This window comes from Rhinolophus sinicus, chromosome X (genome assembly GCF_036562045.2).
Source record: "Rhinolophus sinicus isolate RSC01 chromosome X, ASM3656204v1, whole genome shotgun sequence".
Classification (NCBI taxonomy): Eukaryota; Metazoa; Chordata; class Mammalia; order Chiroptera; family Rhinolophidae; genus Rhinolophus; species Rhinolophus sinicus.
In genome coordinates, this window is record NC_133768.1 from 29,482,887 (window position 1) to 29,502,572 (window position 19,686).

Genomic DNA, 19,686 nt, shown 5'->3' on the forward strand with positions numbered 1-19,686 from the left:
TTTACATTTAGGGTGATTATTGATATGTGAGGATTTCCTGTCATTCTATCTTTAGTTTTCTGGTAAGGCTGTGTCTCCATTGTTTCTTTGCCTTTTTGTTGTTGTCTATTATTTCTGTGTGGTGGTATTCTATGATGTTTCCCTCTGTTTCTTCTTTTACTTCAGTATATATTTCAGTTCTGGATTTTTTTTGAGTGGTTACCCTTAAGTTTATGTAAAAGAAAGCTTGATATTTAGAGTATTCCATTTTCTTCAGCAAGCTTACTTTCTCCATTCCCATATTCCAGTTCAGGCCTTTACTCTCCCCCCTTTTATGTTTTGGTTGCCACAAATTGTCCCTGTTGATGGTGGTTGAATAGCTTCCTTTAGTATTTCTTGTAGTGCAGGTCGTTTGTTAGAAAATTCCCTCAGCTTCTGTATGTCTGGAAAGGTCTTTATTCCTCCTTCATATCTAAAGGATATCTTTGCTGGATATATTATTCTTGGCTCATAATTTCTCTCTTTCAATAGTTTGAATATTTGGTTCCACTCCCTCCTGGCTTGTAGAGTTTCTGCTGAAAAATCTGATGATAATCTAATGGGCTTTCCTTTGTAGGTTACCGTCTTCTTTTCCTGGGCTGCCTTGAGGATTCTTTCTTTGTCGTTGATTTTAGACAGCTTCAATACAATGTGCCTTGGAGAAGGCCTGTTGGGATTGAGGTAATTAGGTGTTCTATTTGCTTCTTGGATTCGAGGATCCAGTTCTGTCCACAAGTTTGGGAAGTTCTCATCGACAATTTGTTTGAATATATTCTCTGTTCCTTCTCTCTTTCTTCTCCTTCTGGTATGCCCATTATTCTTATATTGCTCTTTCTGATGGAGTCAGAAAGTTCTTGTAGAGTTCTTTCATTTCTTTTAAGTCTCAAGTCTCTTTCTTCTTCCATCTGTGTAATTTCCAGGTTTCTATCTTCGATGTCACTGATTCTTTCCTCCATCTGGTCAACTCTACTACCTAAGCTGGTTATTTCATTCTTAATTTCTTCTATTGAGTTCTTAATCTCCAGAAATTCTATTTGGTTCTTTTTAAAATTTCAATCTCTTTTGTAAAATGCTCATGTTGTTCTTTGATTGTGTTTCTGAGTTCATTAAACTGCCTTTCTGTGTTTTCTTGCATCTCGTTGAGTTTTTCAGAACTGCAATCTTGAATTCTCTGTCATTTAAGTCACATATTTCCATATCTTTAAGTTCCTTTTCTGGAGACTTTTCACTTTCTTTCTGAGCTGTCTTGTTGCCTTGGTTATTCATGGCAATTACTGATTTATTATTTCTCTTCCTAGACATCTACAGGAGTGGCTTCTGCAACAGGTTGATAGGAAGAGGTCTTTCTTTTGTTTTCCAGTACTTGTTGGTAGAATGTTTTATTTTCTCTCCGACTGCAGCCTTTTTTTCTCTCTCACATGGTAATGCTATGTTTTCTCTGCACTATTCCAGCTTCTCACACAATGGGGGGATTCCCTGGGAGATGGCCTTCTCCTCTGTTAATAGTTCGCCTGTGTCACAGAACCCAGTGTCCGTGTGGGTATGGGGAGAGCTTTTGAAGTTCTAAAACTCTTCCTGCACCAGATTCAGAGCCCATATGTTTCCGCAGTTCTGTTTAGTCCTGCAGGGATCCGCCCAGATAGGAGGGGCCAGGGGCGGGGTGGGTTGTGAGAGGTGGCCCAGAGCAATGGCGGCAACCACCACCACAGCCAGTCCTGCTTCCACAGCTCCCTCCCCTTTGCCGGAACTTGTTGGGCTGCGAATCTGTGTCCGCGGTCCACAGTTCTCAAAACAGCAAATATTTTATTCTTTTGATCTGATACTGCTCCTGTTCCGGTTCTAGCACCGGGCAGGTGGGGGCGGGGCGAGCTCTGGGAGGGTAGGGAGGGGGCAGCTGGTCTCAGTGCCTAAGGCTTCCATTCTCTGCTCTGCAGTGAGGGCTTAAACCACCGTTTTCAGCCTTCTTCCCTCAGTCTTTTCTCCGAGGTCTCTGCCGTGAGCGTTGGGTTCAGCCGTGTTATATGCTACCCCCTCAGCCCTGTGGGCCATAAGCAGAGCCCTAGCAGTCCGAGTTCTTCCCTCTCTCGCATCTGCGGTAGTTCCGGGATGCAGCGAACTCGGAGCACTGAGCTAGGTCTGCGTCCTGCGCTCGCGCGGCTCCATCTCTGCACTTCTCCCTTTCCTCTTCCCGTGCTCGCACGATTCGCCCACCTTTAGGTGAATTCAGTAGTGGGCCTCTTCGTTTTGCCTGTCTGCTGTGCAGGGAGTCCTTTGTGGAGTTTTTGTTGTTCGATTTGTTGTAAATTCCAGGGGAGCTTTACAGAGGCTCACCTCATGCTGCCATTTTGATGACATCTGTCTCTTGCTCCTTTTAAAATTATCTCTTTGTCTTTGATTTTAGACATTTTAAAAAATGTCTTGGAGATGATCATATTATGTTGAAATTTGGGGGAGATTTATGAATATCATTAATTTGGATTTTTAAATCTTTTTTCAGATTTGAGAAGTTCTCAACCATGATTTCTTTAAATAAACTTCCTGTTGCTTTTTTGACCTTTCTTCTCCTTCAGGAACTTTAGTAATATGTACATTTTTTTCCCTTAATAATATTCTCAGGTTATTTCTCTTAGTGTATTTTTAGATTGTTTCTTTCAATAATATCACATAATTCATGTAGGCTTTTTTCACTCTTTTTCATTCTTTTCTGTTTTTCTCCTCTGACTAGATAATTTCAAATGCTCTCTATTATACTTCACAGATTTTTTCGTATCCATCATTCACTCTGATACTGATGCTCCCTGTTGTACTTTTTATTTCTTCATTGTAATCTTCAGCTCTAGATTTCTGTTTTGGTTACTTATTTTTATGACACCTGTCTCTTTGTTAAACTTATTTTGTTAATGTATTGTTTTTCTGATTTCATTGAATTATCTTTCTGTGTTTTCTTGTAGCTCACTGGACTTTGTTAAAAATGTATTTTGAGTTGTTTTGGGGGCAAATCACAGACCTCTATTTCTTTGGGGTCGGTTATTAAAAAATTATTGTGTTCCTTTGGTGGTATCAAGTTTCCTTGATTTTTCGTGTTCCTTGAAGTCTTGCATTGTTGACTTCGTATTTGAAGAAGCAATCACTTCCTGCAGCCTTTACTGACTGACTTCAGGAGAGACATACCTTCAACCCTGTTAGGGATTCTGAGGGTTTCTCAGATCTTTTCTATGAATATGCCTGTTCCACAGTTCTTATTCCCTCTGTGTGGGATGACTGTTAACATTGTATGCCTTTTATCAGTCCTGGAAAGTTAATTCAGGTGCTGAAAGCCTCATGTTTGCTCACTCTTCATGCGTGTTATTGTTGTATCACTGATCATATTATGATATATTTGGATGGGACGTCTTCTGCTTCCCTTACCAAATGTGAACTCCTCGAAGTTAGGGCTATGTCTTCTTCATCTCTGTACTCTAATTCATGGACATTCCTGGCACACTGTAGCAGCTGTTCTATAATTGTTGGTGGAATAAATAAAGTGAAGACTCAGAATTATAAACATCTTCAAACTCACAAGTGTCTTATCATTTGGAGATTTTTTTTCAGAAACTTGTCTGTGGCATACATTCACTACTAATTTTCTGGAATTCAGTTTTGCAATATGTATTAAGAGCTTTGAAATGTAATTATTCTTTGAGCCATAAATTGTGCGTCTTAAAAAGGGTCCTCAAAAGGAAATCATAGATACCAAAATAAACTCCCCATTTCCTCACCTCCCAGCCCCTGGCAACTCACTGTTCTATTCTCTGCTTCTATAAGTTTAACTTTTTTGGATTTCCACGTATAAGTGAGATTATATGTATTTGCTTTGTCAAGTGTACCAAGAATATATAATGGGGAAAAGATTGTCTCTTCAATTAATAGGGTTTGGAAAACAGGTTATCCACGTGCAAAAGAATGAAATTAAACCCTTATTTTACACAGTACATAGAAATCAACTCAAAATGGATTAAAGACTTAGGTTTAAGACTTGAAAACATAAAACTCCTAGAAGAAAACACAGGGAAAAAACTCCTTGACACTGGTCTGAGCAATTAATTTTTGGATATGACACCAAAAGCACAGGCAGCAAAAGCAAAAATCAAAAAGTAGGATTACATCAAATTAAAAAGTTTCTGCACAGCAAAGGAAACCATCAATAAAATGAAAAGGTAGTCTACATAAAGGGAGAAAATATTTGCAAGCCATATATCTGATAATCAATGAACATTTTAAATATCAAACCCTAATTTGTGGAAGTGTTATATTTTCCATTGGGAGAACTAATATAAAACTCCATAAAATGAAAGTTATGAAAGCAGGTCCAAGAAATCAAGTTAGTCTTCAGGCAAACTCAAGAGAGAACTGAAGGTGTTCTTAATAGATCTACTAGCTATAAAATACTGGTTATAACTGCAATCACAAGAGATTCAAATTGCTTGATATTGCTGTATCCATGAGTTATAGTGACTTTTAGGAAAGGTAGATATTGTTAAGTTTCTTAAGTATTTAGTTGAAAGTTTTTTGAAGCTATAAAAGTAAATCTTAATTATCAACATGTCTTATTTCACTAGAAGCTTGGCAGAAATCCCAGCTATAAATGAACAAATGAATGTCATAAAGAGAGGAGAGCGTTTAGTGGGAAGGAGTACCTATGCGTTTATGCTGAAACTAAAGGTGTTTTATTTTTTATTTTGTGAATATTTAAGTAATGTTAATAGGTTGTGAAAGTTCTTCTTACTTGGATCACTGATCACGATGGGAAGAAAATGTCCCAAACACGGACAAATGAGAACTGTTTCTTAGATAGACATCTGCTTTTCAACTCTGCTATGTAAAAATTGAAGGCATACTGTGATTCAGATTGAGTTATTTACTACCTCAACTCAGTGAACAATAGCCACTCCTCTATAACAGTTTGGGCTATAAGGATCTACCATAAGATAAAATGAAATACATCTCAGTAACTTTTAGGGAAAACGGCTCAGTCTTAACTTTCAACTCTTTTGATTTGAGCTCCCTTGCAGAAATCGTACTCCCTTTAAAGTACAGTTGCCACTGGTCATTGTACGATTTTTGAAAAAAAATGTTTTTTCTGATCCTGATTTACTGATCTTTGGCCACAAATTGCATTGTGTTTAGGGCTTTTCCATCTCATCTCTAAACTTGGATCATGGATCCAAGAGAGATTAGAAACAAAACAAGCAAAAATCAAAATAAAAGAAAAATGTGAAAACTGATAAATAGAAAGCATCACCCGTCATCTGTCTTTACCGTCTTGGCTTGTCTAAACCCTTCCTTACTTTTATGGCACATGATGTATCCTATCTCCCAACTTTTGAAATCTTGCCACTTTTGAATCATGTTTACCCTATCCATCTCATCAGTAGCTAGGTTGACCAGTTTATTTTCCAAATGTCAGCAATCATTGTCTCTCATTGCATGATGCCTTAAAAATTAGTTTTTCATATACTTTTCATATACAGTTTTTTTTTGGTCATTTTATATGAAAAGGTAAATCCAGCCCTTATTAATATACCTTGGTTAGAAGCATAAGTCTGATGCTATTCAAAAAAAATGATCCTTGCCTTTTTCATCGTACCAAAAGTCAGGCTGGTCAGTATGCTTTAACCTCCTCTGGGGAATCACTCCTCCTACTCGAATCCCTCACTTAAGTCTGAGTTCAGCCCACCTACAGGAAAACAGCATCCTACTCACTGTGTCTCCTACCGTTGTTATCTCCTTTTGCCAAACTGCCTTCAACAATATGGCCTCACTCAAACATTCTAGCCCTTATGAGTGTCAACAGTCACTGAGGAAGCAGTGACCATGGCAGATATACTTTGGGACAGAGAGGTTTCTCAGATTTGGGGTGGGGTCTGTTTATGTTAAGCCAAATGGAAAGTGGAGGAAATAATGTGAAGAATTCAAGCCAAGAAAATACAATAGCCTCCATTTGTTTGGTATTTCAGATAAATAGTCTTGAGTTTAATATGTGTAGAATCACCTAAATGCTCCATTTGTAGCTCAAGTTCTCCCGATGCCTGTGCTTCTCACAGGGTGCTTACTGAACACAGTGTCTTTACTTATTTTGATTTTTTCTTCAGATTTAAGTAACATAAGCTTAAGAATGGAGAATGAGTTGGGGAAGAGCCAAATACATAATTTTATGTGACTAAAAGCACTTGAAATCAATTAATTCCAGGGCATTAAATTGCATATAATACTGGCATCTACAACTTGCTGTGACAAACATAGGCTGGTTCCTAGCTGACTATGTCTTTCTTAAGCATATGTTATAGAAGAAGTTGTTTTTAATATTTGTATTCCTGATGTCTAGGGCATTGGACATCATGTTTCAGATGACTAATAAATGTTAAGTGAAATAAATAAATGGATTATTTGGCCCTCTCTATTTTGTGGCTTCCAAAACACTAAAAGGATTTTTGAGCAGTATGTATACCAATAATCCATAAATTCATTCATTTTTTCTCACAGGGAAATATTAGAACAAACTCAGGGAATATTTGGTAGATTCAGCGTCTGCTTTTTTCATGTGCTTTCTCTTCCAAAAATTTTTTAATAACAAAATCACTCAGGTGGAGACAGCATATTTTTAGGCTTCAGGCTAATGTGAGTCTATTGCAGAGCTCTGTCCCTTCCTAACTCCACCAGGGACACTGGAGGGCTTCTGCCATTCTGCTCTGACTTTGTCTGGGAGACTTGTACTCATTTCTCAGTGGAAGACAGATCATACTCTTAGCTCATCTTATACATGAGATGTGTGACAAAGCATAAAGAACTAGAACTACAGGGTTTCATAGTAACGATGACGAAGCAAGTCCCTTTAATAAAGGAATAGAGAAATATGCCTTTCTGCAACTAACAAGTAAAGATTTATTTTGTAATGTTTTACTGTGTCCAGTGTGCTTATTCATGGAGAGACTGAGCTCAGGTGTGACAGCTTTGAACACTGAGTATCAGAAAGGCCAGCATCAGGCCCTGCTGTATCTACACTGGTTGGCTGGCCAGAGCTTGCAAGGTAAGGCCAAGGGCTCGCCTTGGAAGTCATTCAGATTTCATGTTGTAGCATTTAGAAAGGGCAAGCCAGAAATACAGAGGCACTTTAAAGGCCATTTAAGGTTATGAACATATGGGTAGAGGAATACACTGTGCCAAGAATTATAAGAACGTTTGGTCCTTTGAAATTTTCCACAGCCTTTATGAGAGGGCAGTAAGAAGTGAGGGCAGGAAAGGGACATGGTTTATTCCACAGTGGTCTTTGGTATGAACTCTGAGTCCGCTAGGGCACATACCTCTCTTTCCCATTTCTTTGGTCTCACCAAAAAGAACAAATCATGGTCCCCTAAAAAATAAAAAGATGTGACTCCACTTTAAATTACAGAAGCACTTCAGTAGTTTCTTTTAAGCTATAGTCTTCCTTAGCTTTTTAGAGACTATAAAAACCAACAGGCACTACTATTAACTTATCAAGAAAAATCAGTATCCCTGGTGTGGTTTGTAAGTGAGGCACTTATTGTCTGTGAGGTGAGGGTGGGAGAAGAGGACAATTCAAAGAGTAGAGGCATAGGAAAAATGAGTTTTATTAAATAGCCTGAGAGATAGCTCAGAGTTGTGGCATTTTTTTTTTTTTTTTGTAAGCAAGTGGTCTGTATGTATTGCCAAAATGCAAAGGAGATTCACATATCAGTCCATGCAGAGATCAGGAGGACAAAATAAAAGCAAAAGGAAATAATTGATACAAACTTTGGAAGCCCCCCAAATTACTAAATACTTTAAAGAACAGTACAGAGATCTCCTTATGCCTTGGTACCATGGCACTGATTTAATCAGTGCTAATCACAGAAGGTTGCTGTGCAAGTCCTCGCGCCGGTCAGGGTCAGGTGATTCTGTTATTCCTTGTATAGTGCCTATCTCAGCTTTCTGAGACTATATATCATATTTTGTTCTTCAAGCATGCAATAATACTGCTTTCATTTTATTTATTTATTTATTTTTACCATTTAAAGTTGTGATATCTCAAATCTATGTACTTTTCTTGAGAATTAAATATGTGTATTCCTGTCAAAACTAGATCATAAAGTTCTTTGAAAAGAAGAGAAGATAGAGAAATGTCAATACTGGAGATGGTTTTCAGTAAGCCGATTAGGGAAATGGGGATTAACACCGATGCTAATGCAATTTATGTGCAGATCTCCTCCTAACATATGTCCCTGGCATTCTCCAAAGTCACATGGTCCCCAGAGAACACACATCATTACTGAGTGCATTTCGAAGAGCTAAGAACAGAAATCTAAATGAATACATAGAAAACTAACTCTGACATTGTACTTTCATATTGAAGATCAACTCATTCTTCCCATAACACCATGCTCATATTTCTTTACAAGATATGTCATATTCTTCATTGGTCTACCTCCAACTGAAGTTCAGCTCCCTGAGTTTGGTGGTTTTACTCTTGTGTATCTCTGTATTATTGGTGGGGCACAGTGTCATGTTTCACACATATAAGTGTTTGCTGTAAACCAAATTCATACTGACGCAATTATACTGGCATTTATTTAATGCAAACTTAGTTTTATTTCAGCTTTCTCATATATGTTCTTACTAGACATAAAACATTCTTTCTAAAAATATTCTAACTTTGCATACTAATTTTGTGAATAAACTAGAATAAATTTTATAATCTATATTTGAACTTCATGCGTATAAGTAGCCTAATGTACACATAGAAATGTTTGTACTCCTAGTTTCAGCTTAAACACATAATGAGCTTAGAAGTTGTTGCTCCCGTCCTTACAACAAGAATAAGATTGAAAAACTGAAAATCAATGACTTTTCTTGGATCCATCAGAGAACTAAGGTCACAGGACGAATTGCTACCCCAAAATCTGAAGAGACAATCACATACAGAGAGACACAGCTAATATCTGTTTACCTGCAAAAGATGTTGATAGAACCATAAACTTGTACGCACATGTAAATAGTAACTTTGATGAACAGTCAGAGACTGGGTGTAGGTTAGCATGAGAGTGAGAAACTATTGCAAGGCCACAGTCTAAGGAAGGCCTCTACACTTTTGTGGGCTTTATCTCCAGGAACCTTGCCAGGCTCTCATAATAAAATCCAAGAAAGATCCCCTCATGGCTCTGGTAAGGAAAAGAGAAGAGTAACCATTGTGAAACATGTTCTGAGCCTTCTCCATAACAAAATTCTACAGAGAAAGGGACTTTTCCAGAGTCTTATCACAGCTGGGAAAAAGGAATTCATCTCATTCCAGCCTCCTCTAGTCTTCTGGTCTCACAAAAGGGAGGTGGGGGTGTGTGAAACATAGTCAACAAGATTCAGGGCTTTGAGGAGATAGATTGTGATGGTGCAGCCAGGGAAGGCAGTATGGAGCTGGGGGAGGGTGAACTATACCACTGGAGAAATTCTTGCTAAGGCCACAATGCACAGGGCCAGTAAAAGGCTGAGATTTAACTAAAAGAATATAAGAATATGCTCCCATTCCCATATCTTACCACTTCACCAACTGGGCTCCAGTATGATAACAGCAGATGAGAGTTGAAAGACCTGAAAGACAGAATTGCTCTATGGAAGAATACTTAGGGAAACTTAAAGTCAAGAGGAGAAAAACTAAAACTAAACCAACAAAGATACCAGAGGAGTTTGATATCTCTGACACCTATATCTACCCCAGACATTAAACACAGGAAAACTCCTAGCAACATTAACATAATCTTGTTCACCTCATTTCCTATTACCTGATATAACACATCCAGCATTCAACACAAATTTAAAGGCACGCCAAAAGGCAAGGGAATACAATCTGAAGAAACAAAACAAACATCAGAACCAGACTTATATATGGCATAGATGGAATTAATAGAAGAGAAATTTGAAATATCTATGATTAATATTGTAATGGGTCTAGTGGGAAAAATTTGACAATAGGAAAGAATGAATGCAGGTGTGTAGAATAAGCAAAGTGATGGAAATGCTAAGAATCAAAAGTAAATGCTAAAAATAAAAAATACATTATCAGAAATGAAGAAAACCTTCAATGGCTTATCAGTAGATAATGGATACTTTTCAAACTTAAATGCAAAGTGAAAAAAGAGCAAATAAACAGAATAGAATATCCAAGAATGGGGGTATAATATTAAAAGATGTAGTTGAAGTATCAGAAGCAGAAGAAAGAGAAAACAGAACAAAAGAAATTTTGAAGTATTTGTGGCATAGAACTTCCCAAATTATTGACAGATACCAAACCACAGATTCAGGAAGCTTGTACAGCACCAATCAAGATAAATGCCAAAAAACAAAACAAAAGAGTACAACCACCAAAAAGCCACACCTAGCCATATCACATCTAAACTGCACAAAAACAAAGGCAAATAAAAATTCTTGAAAGAAGCAGGTGGTGAGTTGTAAACACCTTACCTACAGAGCAACAATATGGCATTCTGAGCCAAGGAATGATGCAAGATGCCTTGGGGCTTCAGAGGGAAGGAGGGAAATTTGCAGGACCTTAAGAAAAGCAGATAGATGTTCAGTAACTAGAATTTTGCCCAGACATATAGCTAGATCATAAAAGGTTTTCTTTGGTAATAACTCTTATTATGGGCAAGGCTCCCAATTTAGATTCTTCTAGATAGTTAAGGAAGAGGCAGAAATTCTCCTGAGTCCACACGGTCTTGATTGCCTTCAGGTCAAAATAATCCACATGCTAATGTAGTACATTTTGGGGAGGCCTGTTCTGAACCTCATCAGTGTTAATGTATTTTTTCTTTCACTAAGTTGGAGGTACATTTTACTATACCTTTCCTAGTTTTAGAATTAATTTATACTAAAAGGGAGTAGGATATGCCACCTAAAAATATGCTTCTTTGGCATAAGGATTATTTTGGGCAGGTTATTTTTACGAAACAGGAGACCCAGAGAAGCTCTGAAAGCCATGTAGAAGTTACCCTTTTGTGAGATAAATTTACATTTATAAGGGAAATATCCATTTGTAAGAGTGTCTCGCTCTCCTTATGAGTAAGAAGGAGGGTGACTAAAATTGTAGAAACTCTTACCAGGAGAAGGCCAGGACTTAAATCTGCACACCAACCATATTCTTCTTTACTGTGCTTTTCCTGAAAGCCTCCTCTAACTGGCTCTATCCACCCCAACAGTTTTGTATTTAATTTAAGATGGTATTTAAGGTGAAGATTTGGTCGATTTTAGGGAGTTACTCAGTTTTCCTGGGTATTTCTCCCCTGTATACAGGAAGTATACGTTATTAAACTTTTGTTTGGTTTTCTCCTCGTAATCTGTCTTTTGTTACAGGGGTGGGTCTCAGCCAAATCATAGAAGGGTAGAAGGAAAATTATTTTTCCTCCCCAACAATAGGTTACTCAAAGAGCTAATCATAGCTATAGGTTAATGTAGCACGGAGAAACAATTGTGGTTTAGACCAAAACCTGTTGATTGAATCTCCAGGGTTCTGTGCTTTTCTTATAAGGATTTATTAAAAGAATTTGAAAACTATTATTCTCAGATAGTTGGCACTGAATGAGAAATTCAACAGACAAAAGAAATGGACATAGTGGTAAATTCAAGGAGAAGAGACAGTAAGAGAGAGAGCATAGTAATAATTCAAGAGGAGACAATAAGAGAGAATTGTGAGAAAATGTTGGCATAGGAATAGAGGAGAATAGATAAAGTATAAATAATGCTTTTAGGGCTTACACTAGCATGAAGTGTTTTTATTGTGTTAAAAAACACATAACATTTAAAACTTAACCATCTTAAGTGTACAGTAAAGTAGTGTTAATTATAAGCACATTGCTATGCAACAGATCTCTAGAAAATGTTCACCTTGCAAAACTGAATCTCTATACCCATTGAAAGACAGCTCCCCTTTTCCCTATCCTTGCAGGTCCTGGCAACTGCCAATCCACTTTCTGTTTCTAAGAGTTTGATGAGTTTAGATACCACAAATAATTGGAATCATGCAGTAATTGTCCTTTTGTGACTGGCTTATTTAAGTTGGCATAATGTCCTCAAGGTTCATCCATATTGTAGCATATGACAGATTTTCCACCTTTTTTAAGGGCAAACAATATTTTGTTGTATGTATATACCAGACTTTCTTTATCCATTTATCTGTGATAAACCTTTAGGCTGCTTCAACCTCTTGGCTATTGAGAACAATGCTGCAGTGAATATGAGTATGCAAATGTCTCTTGGAAATCCTGTTTTCAATTCTTTGGGATATATATATCTAGAAGTGGGATTTCTAGATCATATAGTGATTCTGTTCTTAATTTTTCGAGGAGCCTCCGTAGTGTTTTCCATAGTGGCTACACCATTTTATATTCCTACCAACAATGTAAGGGTTCTGATTTCTCTACATCCTCATCAACATATATTATTTTCTGTGTTTTTTTTTTTTAAATAGAAGCTCATTGAACTTCTATGATACAATTATTTTGAATTATTGTCAATTAATTCATAAATATCTCTTTCTTCAAGGTCAGTTTCTGGAGATTTATTTCACTTCTTTGATTGAGCCGTGTTTCCCTGTGTCTTCATATACCTTCATAGTTCTTGCTTCCAGTATTTATGGATTGACTTTGTACAGAAGACCTTCACTAATCAACCTGGCGAGAGATTCTAGGAGCCTCTCAAACGTTTTCTGAGGATGTGTCTTCTCTGTGCTGTTGCATGTGATTTTCTAACTATACATATTTTCCAGTTTCCTTTTCAGGAGTTTGTAATCTCTGTTCCTTCTGGTGTCTATTACCATTCTCTACGTTCTTTGGTGCTACAACAAGACACCAAGTTTTTCTTTGTTCTCAGCCGCCCCCAGGTTTCAAAAGTAGCTTGGTTCCCCATCAGCACTCTGAGTCAGGTGTGACAGAATCCAGTCCTTTGGGCAGCTCCCCGAAAAGCTGGAACATTCGTTGTATGTTTTACTCTTCTCTTTCCCAACCAAAGGAGAAGCACTGAGTTGAGCACTTTCTTTTTTTCAATCCCACCAAGCTGTGCTGGCTCCAGCGAAGGGCTATTGCAGGTGAAATACAATTTTTCTTACTTATTTCAATGTGGCTGTTCTTGATTTTGTCCTTTCCTGGGGTACTGCATCATCTTAAATGGTTTCTGGAGTTTTCATAATGGCTTTCTGGACCATATATTGTTGTTATTTAAGACGGTATCTATGTGGGGAACGAGGTCTGAGAATTTCTAGTCTGCCATCTTGCTGACATCAATTTGAAATCTGCATTCATGTATTATGATAAGGATCAAGTCACTGGGAGACTAGAAATGAGTTTTGTATACTGAATAATTATTACAATAGCTAACCTTTCTTGACACATGACACATAATGAAATTCTCACAACCGTATCAATAAGGAGTCCAAATACGACTTCTCTTCCCCAGTTTACCAAATAAGAAAACTGAAAAAGAGAGTTTAGCAAGGTGGCCTAACAATGCCTTTCTAGTCAATAGTATGAATGGGATTTGCAGCAAAGCAATCTACAAGTAAGTCCATAGCCTGTGGGTTTAACAGGGGGCGTCAAAGTCTTTAGTATTTGAAATAGTAGAATTAAGTGAAAGCCACAAACAAACAAAAACAGAAAACAAAAACCAGGAGGTGATTTAGTTTGTTGAGTTAACATGAATTTTATTGTTTAACATCATAGAAACCAAAAAAAGTCACAAGTAATAAAACATTAGATAACAATATGACCACACATACAAAACATTTTCAAAAGTTCTTAGACCTTGGGGGAAGAAGAATGTTGAACTTAAAGTTGATTTAAATCTGATAAATATACCATCCAGAGAGAAATGGGTTTCCACTAGTTTCTGCATGGGATTATAGTTCTGCCTCTGAACTAATCCAGGAAATCCTTGATTAAAATGTATTAACAAGCCCTAGATGAATTTAGTCAAGGGAAACTTCCATGTATGCTCAGGGGTAATTTTCCAAATCCAATCAGATATACAGACTGAAGGCACATTAGCTCCCCTCAGGATAACTTCATGTTAGACGCCCCCCCCCAAAAAAACCCAGCAAAACCCTACAAGCTAGTTCCATCCACCCCTCACTAACATCTCATTCACCTTTCCCATCGTGCACAATGACTTATACAATTTTATCTCTTCTGATATTCAAGATTCAACTTTGCTATGTTCTCTTTATTGTAAGTAATAAAAATAATTTCTAAGGCAGATTATGTCAACAAATTGCCTTCAACTACCCATTTTTTTCTATACTACTCATTTTATGCTCTCTCCCTCTCTCTCTCTGGGTCATTTTTGCATTTTTGTCACTTTCTCTCAGATGGGAGAGAAGACTGAGGGGCACTGGCCAGATGTTTTCATTAGATGTAACTTTTCTTCTAAAGTTTCAGTACTTAGAAATATTAACCTCATTTATCATGTTTTTAAAAAGCTAATAAAACTAACAGATAATTCTAGGTCAGAACAACAACAATAAAACAATAGTATATTTCTTATTTACAGTTTATGGCTTTCTTGATTATCACTCACTAAGGACTCTGTTTCACAAGCTAGTGGCCTCCAAATGACCCTCCCTGCCTACAGCTTCCTCTCTTCCAATCCTTTAAATTAAATTGCATCAAGGTATAATCATCGCTAAAGGTAAAATAATAAAAAATTGAAACAGGTTCCCTAAAACGCAATTTCTAATAAGCAAAGAAAGTGTATATAAGAAAGTGAGTTTAAATGGAAGATATAAATGCGCGAGGAAAACAAAATCAACAGTAGAGCAAAATTTGAGTAGAACTTCAGGTTATTCACTATTTCTGAGCAGAGTCAGGGCTCATTAGTTCTGGGGAAAAGTAAGAATATGCATGAGGGAAAATAAAGTTGGTCAATTTCTTCTAGTGCTTCCTATTCCCTCAGCAAATATTACCATTTCACTCCACTTAAAAAAAATATAATGAATAATGCTTTTTACTGGCCCTTGGAAAATTCCCTCTATGCATTGAATATCATTTAATTTGCACTTTTAATCCTCTGGGAAATAGCGTTAAGGGCATTTATTATTAGTTTTAATATTAGTGGGTAGGACTCTGACTCCGTAATTTGTCTCCAGGTTACTGAGAGGCTGTTAAAGCCCTACGGGTAGTCAAGTTTTCTGCCTCCTGAAATATTCACTTAGCAATCCAAAGAATAAAATTACAATTGTGGACACCAAAATAACAGATGGGTTTAGCTGGAAAAACTACATGCACATTTATGGAATTGTATACTGAAACAAATGTGAACTGACAGATTTTTTCGTATTTTAATTTTAATTTTGGTGTTGTGAAGATCCAGCTGAAGTGTGACAAAGCCCAAGATAGTAATTGAAATTCAGAGCAGTCAATTTTAGGTAACAGTTACTATGTTGCTAATCGATGAATATTGTACCTTTGGACATACACTTATTAACAAAATTTGTTTCTTATCCCATGTCCTTTTAATGACCATCACGGTCAAACATTTCCTATGCCTGAGATACAGCAGAGTATGAAGTGCCACTAATTTCTTTAAATGTAATAATTTCAAAGCAATGCAAAGAGAGTAATGAGGAGCTTATTCGGTGTCATGGTGACAGCTTGGCTCTGTTAAACTATACATAAATCTAAACTAGGGAGAGTGTGTGTGATGTAGCAAAAAGAGACCTGGCTTGGATGACAAAAGACATTTGTCTTTGTCCCAGCTCTGCCATCACCTTAGTGGAGCAACTTGGAAATGTCATCCAGCCCCTTTCAGCCTCAGTTCTCTCAATTTCAGAAGGGAGAGAGGAGGAAGGAAGGAAGGAAGGAAGGAAGGAAGGAAGGAAGGAAGGAAGGAAGGAAGGGAAGGAAATGAAAGGTGGAGCAGAAAAAAGTGTGGCAAGCTAAGGCAACAGAAGGAAATAAAGCAATAATGGAAAGAGGGAGGAAAGAAACAATAAATATGGGAACAAAGCAACACAATTTTAGATATATGAGTATTACTACATATGCTCATAGAATTCATATCGCGTCTTCAGCCTCACTCTATACTTCTACTTAAAGGAAAACATTTTCACTATGTTCATTCATTCAACAAACATGTCTAAACACCTACCATTTGTAAATGTTGTGCTTTGTGCTGGGACTACCACAATAAATATGCCATCATGTCTCTATTCAGAGTTTTCAGAGTACAGTTACGGTAATTTGTAAAAATGACAATGACATTGCTGTGACTTCAGTGAATAAAACTAGTCACAAAGAGGATCACATTTTTTCCATAACATAGTGTTTTTGGTTTTGGTTTGTTTTGGTTCCTTTCAGTGTTCCTCAGGTGTCACTTCTTTTAAGTTTTCGGATTTCTCCACTATTTTTAGGCTTCCATGAATCTGGCACAGACTACTACAAAGTAAATCAGAAGGGTAGGCTGTTCTTGGCTGAAATAGGATTTCCTTAATGTCTTTCCAGGATCACCATTAACTTTGCGTCTTCCAGTTCTGATTTATATCTCTTATTTTGCTCCTCCCTCTTCTCTCGGGTTTCCTCCCATTGGATGTCAGTCTATTGGTACGAGGCTGCCCTAATAATTATCCTGACAGGGGAATTTCTCCTAATAGTTCTGACCTGCCTTCTCTGGCAGTACAGGCCATGGAGCTCACCACACAGATCTGTGGACGTTTGTCTCTGTATCCCCGGAGGTTCACGCAAGGAGCCAAGGAGAGATGGTTTGGGCCAAACCCTAGGCTCATCCTGCTGCTGAATCTCGTGTGGTACATCTGTCCCCTGTTTTACCTGCAAAGTAATTAAACTGCAAACAAATCCTCTGAGTCACTAGAGCTTTTCAGGTCCAAACACTCTTGCCATCTGTGTTCCCTAAAAAATTATTGAGTGGCAGACTGTGCTTGGCAGGCATTCTCTGTTCTCCAAATGGGCATTTATTAATCAACAAATTCAGTGCTTTCAAACTCCACACAAAGTAAACATCTCATTTTATGGATTTGGAAGAATATCGGTATTTCTATGAGCGGGCTCAGAAATACTCTGGGAAATGTTCTTACATGCCACCCTGCCAAATCCCCCAACAGACAAATATGCTCATTTCCTACTCACTGCCAGGCTCTGTTCCAAAGCCCAGGACCAGGAGACAGACTGTTTGCAGCCTACAAAGAAAAGAAGGTTCTGCTACTAGAGGCACACACTTGGCTAAATAAGCCCTATGACCTAAATCAATTTGGTTGTGCACATCTATTAAGTTCTTTTTGGTACATACACAACAAGATCAGCCAGAGGTTTGATGTGGGTTAAGAGTTGAATAGGCCCCAAAGCCTCACTTTCAGGTGATAATAAAAGCAGGCTTCGGATCAAATTCTAGCATGTATTCATTTATTAATTACCCATTATCAAGAGTCCATAAAGCAGTTCATGCAGGTTGGAAGTGGCAGCTGATAACTGCACTTTTAACAAGTGTCCTACGTGATCCCGAAGCACACAAAGGTGTGAAAACGCTGGCCCAAGTTGTGCGTGTGTCAGAGCGGACACCTGCCTTAGCTGCCTCCTGTATGGTCTTTGGGAGCTGGAAGAAGCCAGGGAAAAGCTGCTGGAAGGACTCCCAGGGTAGGTAACTTTTGAGGCTGATGCATCACACATGCTCTTCAGCTTTGTTCATTTTATAAAGCATAATAATTATCTGAGGAGGTTATTTTTAAATACAGGGGTGTGGAACCCAACCAGGCAGGGTGAATCTGCATGCTTACTGTGGGAGAGTCATATATATTTTTCAAAAACTTTATGGTTGATTCTAATGCATAGTCATGTTTGTGAATCATTAATATTCAGCTAGCTGGAAGCCCCTTTCCATTTCTCTAATCCAAGTTTAGAGTTTCCAGCAACAGAAAAACACTGTACTTTTCTGTTCCCACAGTTGCTGTTAATTAGCAGCGTGATCTCAGACATGTCACTTAACATATCAGAACTTGTTTTCTCACAAGAAGCCACTTTAAACATAAGCTCATACGGTTATCCTGATAAAATGTTATCTGAAGCCCAGCCATCCAATTAGCCACAAGTCTTTGTTATAGGTTTGGAAGGAGACAACATTTTCATAATAACCATGGCTTTTTTTCCTCCCATTATTGTTGACAGTCTTGGGCACTCTACCTATTGGGTTAGTGGTATTCCTTGAGTCAGGGAAGAGCTAACTCAGCTGGGAATACAGAGGTCAAATGAGTTTCTGAGTAGATTTTATAAACTCATAGAACAAGCGAGTTGCGGAAACCTGGCATGCCAGTAAACTCAGCCTTGAAGGAAGCAGACCTCAAATTTATGCCATGTGTGTTTAACTCAAAAGATTTTATGAGAATATGAGAACAGTTTACTGCCTCTGGGCAGATAAAAACCCCATGTATTTGCTTTAAGAAAAGCAAAATATTTGGCAGAAATGATCAAGGGAATTAAATTGTGGATTAAATATCCCAGGGCCATGTTCTAGGGTTTGATGTGTGATAGAAATCAAGACAGGGTTAACGGGGCCCAAACATAAAGAGGGTTTAGTGAAAGGCCTGTGGATAAGTCTCAAAGCCACTTTGGCACCTGAAATCTAGAGTAGCAAGTTGTGAGTACAATGTCCCTCAAAGTGGTGAGTAAGGGAGCATCCAAAAGTGGCCTCTTCCCTTCAGAGGGATATAAAAAAGGCTGAGAGTGGGCTAGAGACTTGAAAAGCCCTCAAGATGACAGGAAAATGAAGACTCACATTGGTGTCTGGGCATCACAGAGCAGAAAGGACATGGGCAGTTGGGCCACAGAGGCAGTGGATAGATGTCAACCAATAAAATCAATTAAGATTATACCAGGGGTGCCAAAAAAGGTATACATGTGGATACTTTGGTCAACGTTGCTCAAGCAGTAGTGCACCGCAGTAGGAAGTGTCTGGACGCTGATGGTAACCACTTTGAGAACGTCTTGTAATTGCAGAAGTCAAATGTGACTTGTATTCATCTTTTGTTATTGGTATATATTGAGTATTACAATTTTGATCGGTTTTTTTTCTTTCTTAAAATGTGTTTTTGGCACCCTCTGTATATCTCAGCCAAAGCCAGCATGGGTTCTTGGTTCCAATGTTAAGTTATATATTATCTATCTACCTATCTATCTATCTATCTATCTATCTATCTATCTATCTATCTATCTATCTATCTATCTCAAATCCCAGTTCACATATAAATCACCCTGGAACATAAATAACTTCTAGGGCAAATAGAAGGGAAGGGAGAGCAGAAAGTTCCTAAAATAAGAGAGTGCTACCCTAAAAGAGGTTGAGTTTCAAACCAGAATTTACTGAGTTTACCTTCAATTTGAAAGATTAAATTTTCCACCAAGGAGCTGAAATAAAAACTCAAGATCAAAATTTAGTTCACTTACACAGGCAAAAAGATAGAAATGTGTTTGTTCTCCTGTGGCTGGTGACTGTACTCGATACATATTTCTCTACCGAGGACAACTTTACTATCCTGATTATAGATTATTTAATTATTATCTAATGTCTCTATCCTTTGGTGAATATAATAATGAAGTCTCTGTCCAGAATTTAGTATTCTAAAATAGTGACTATCTTAACATGAAACAGCTC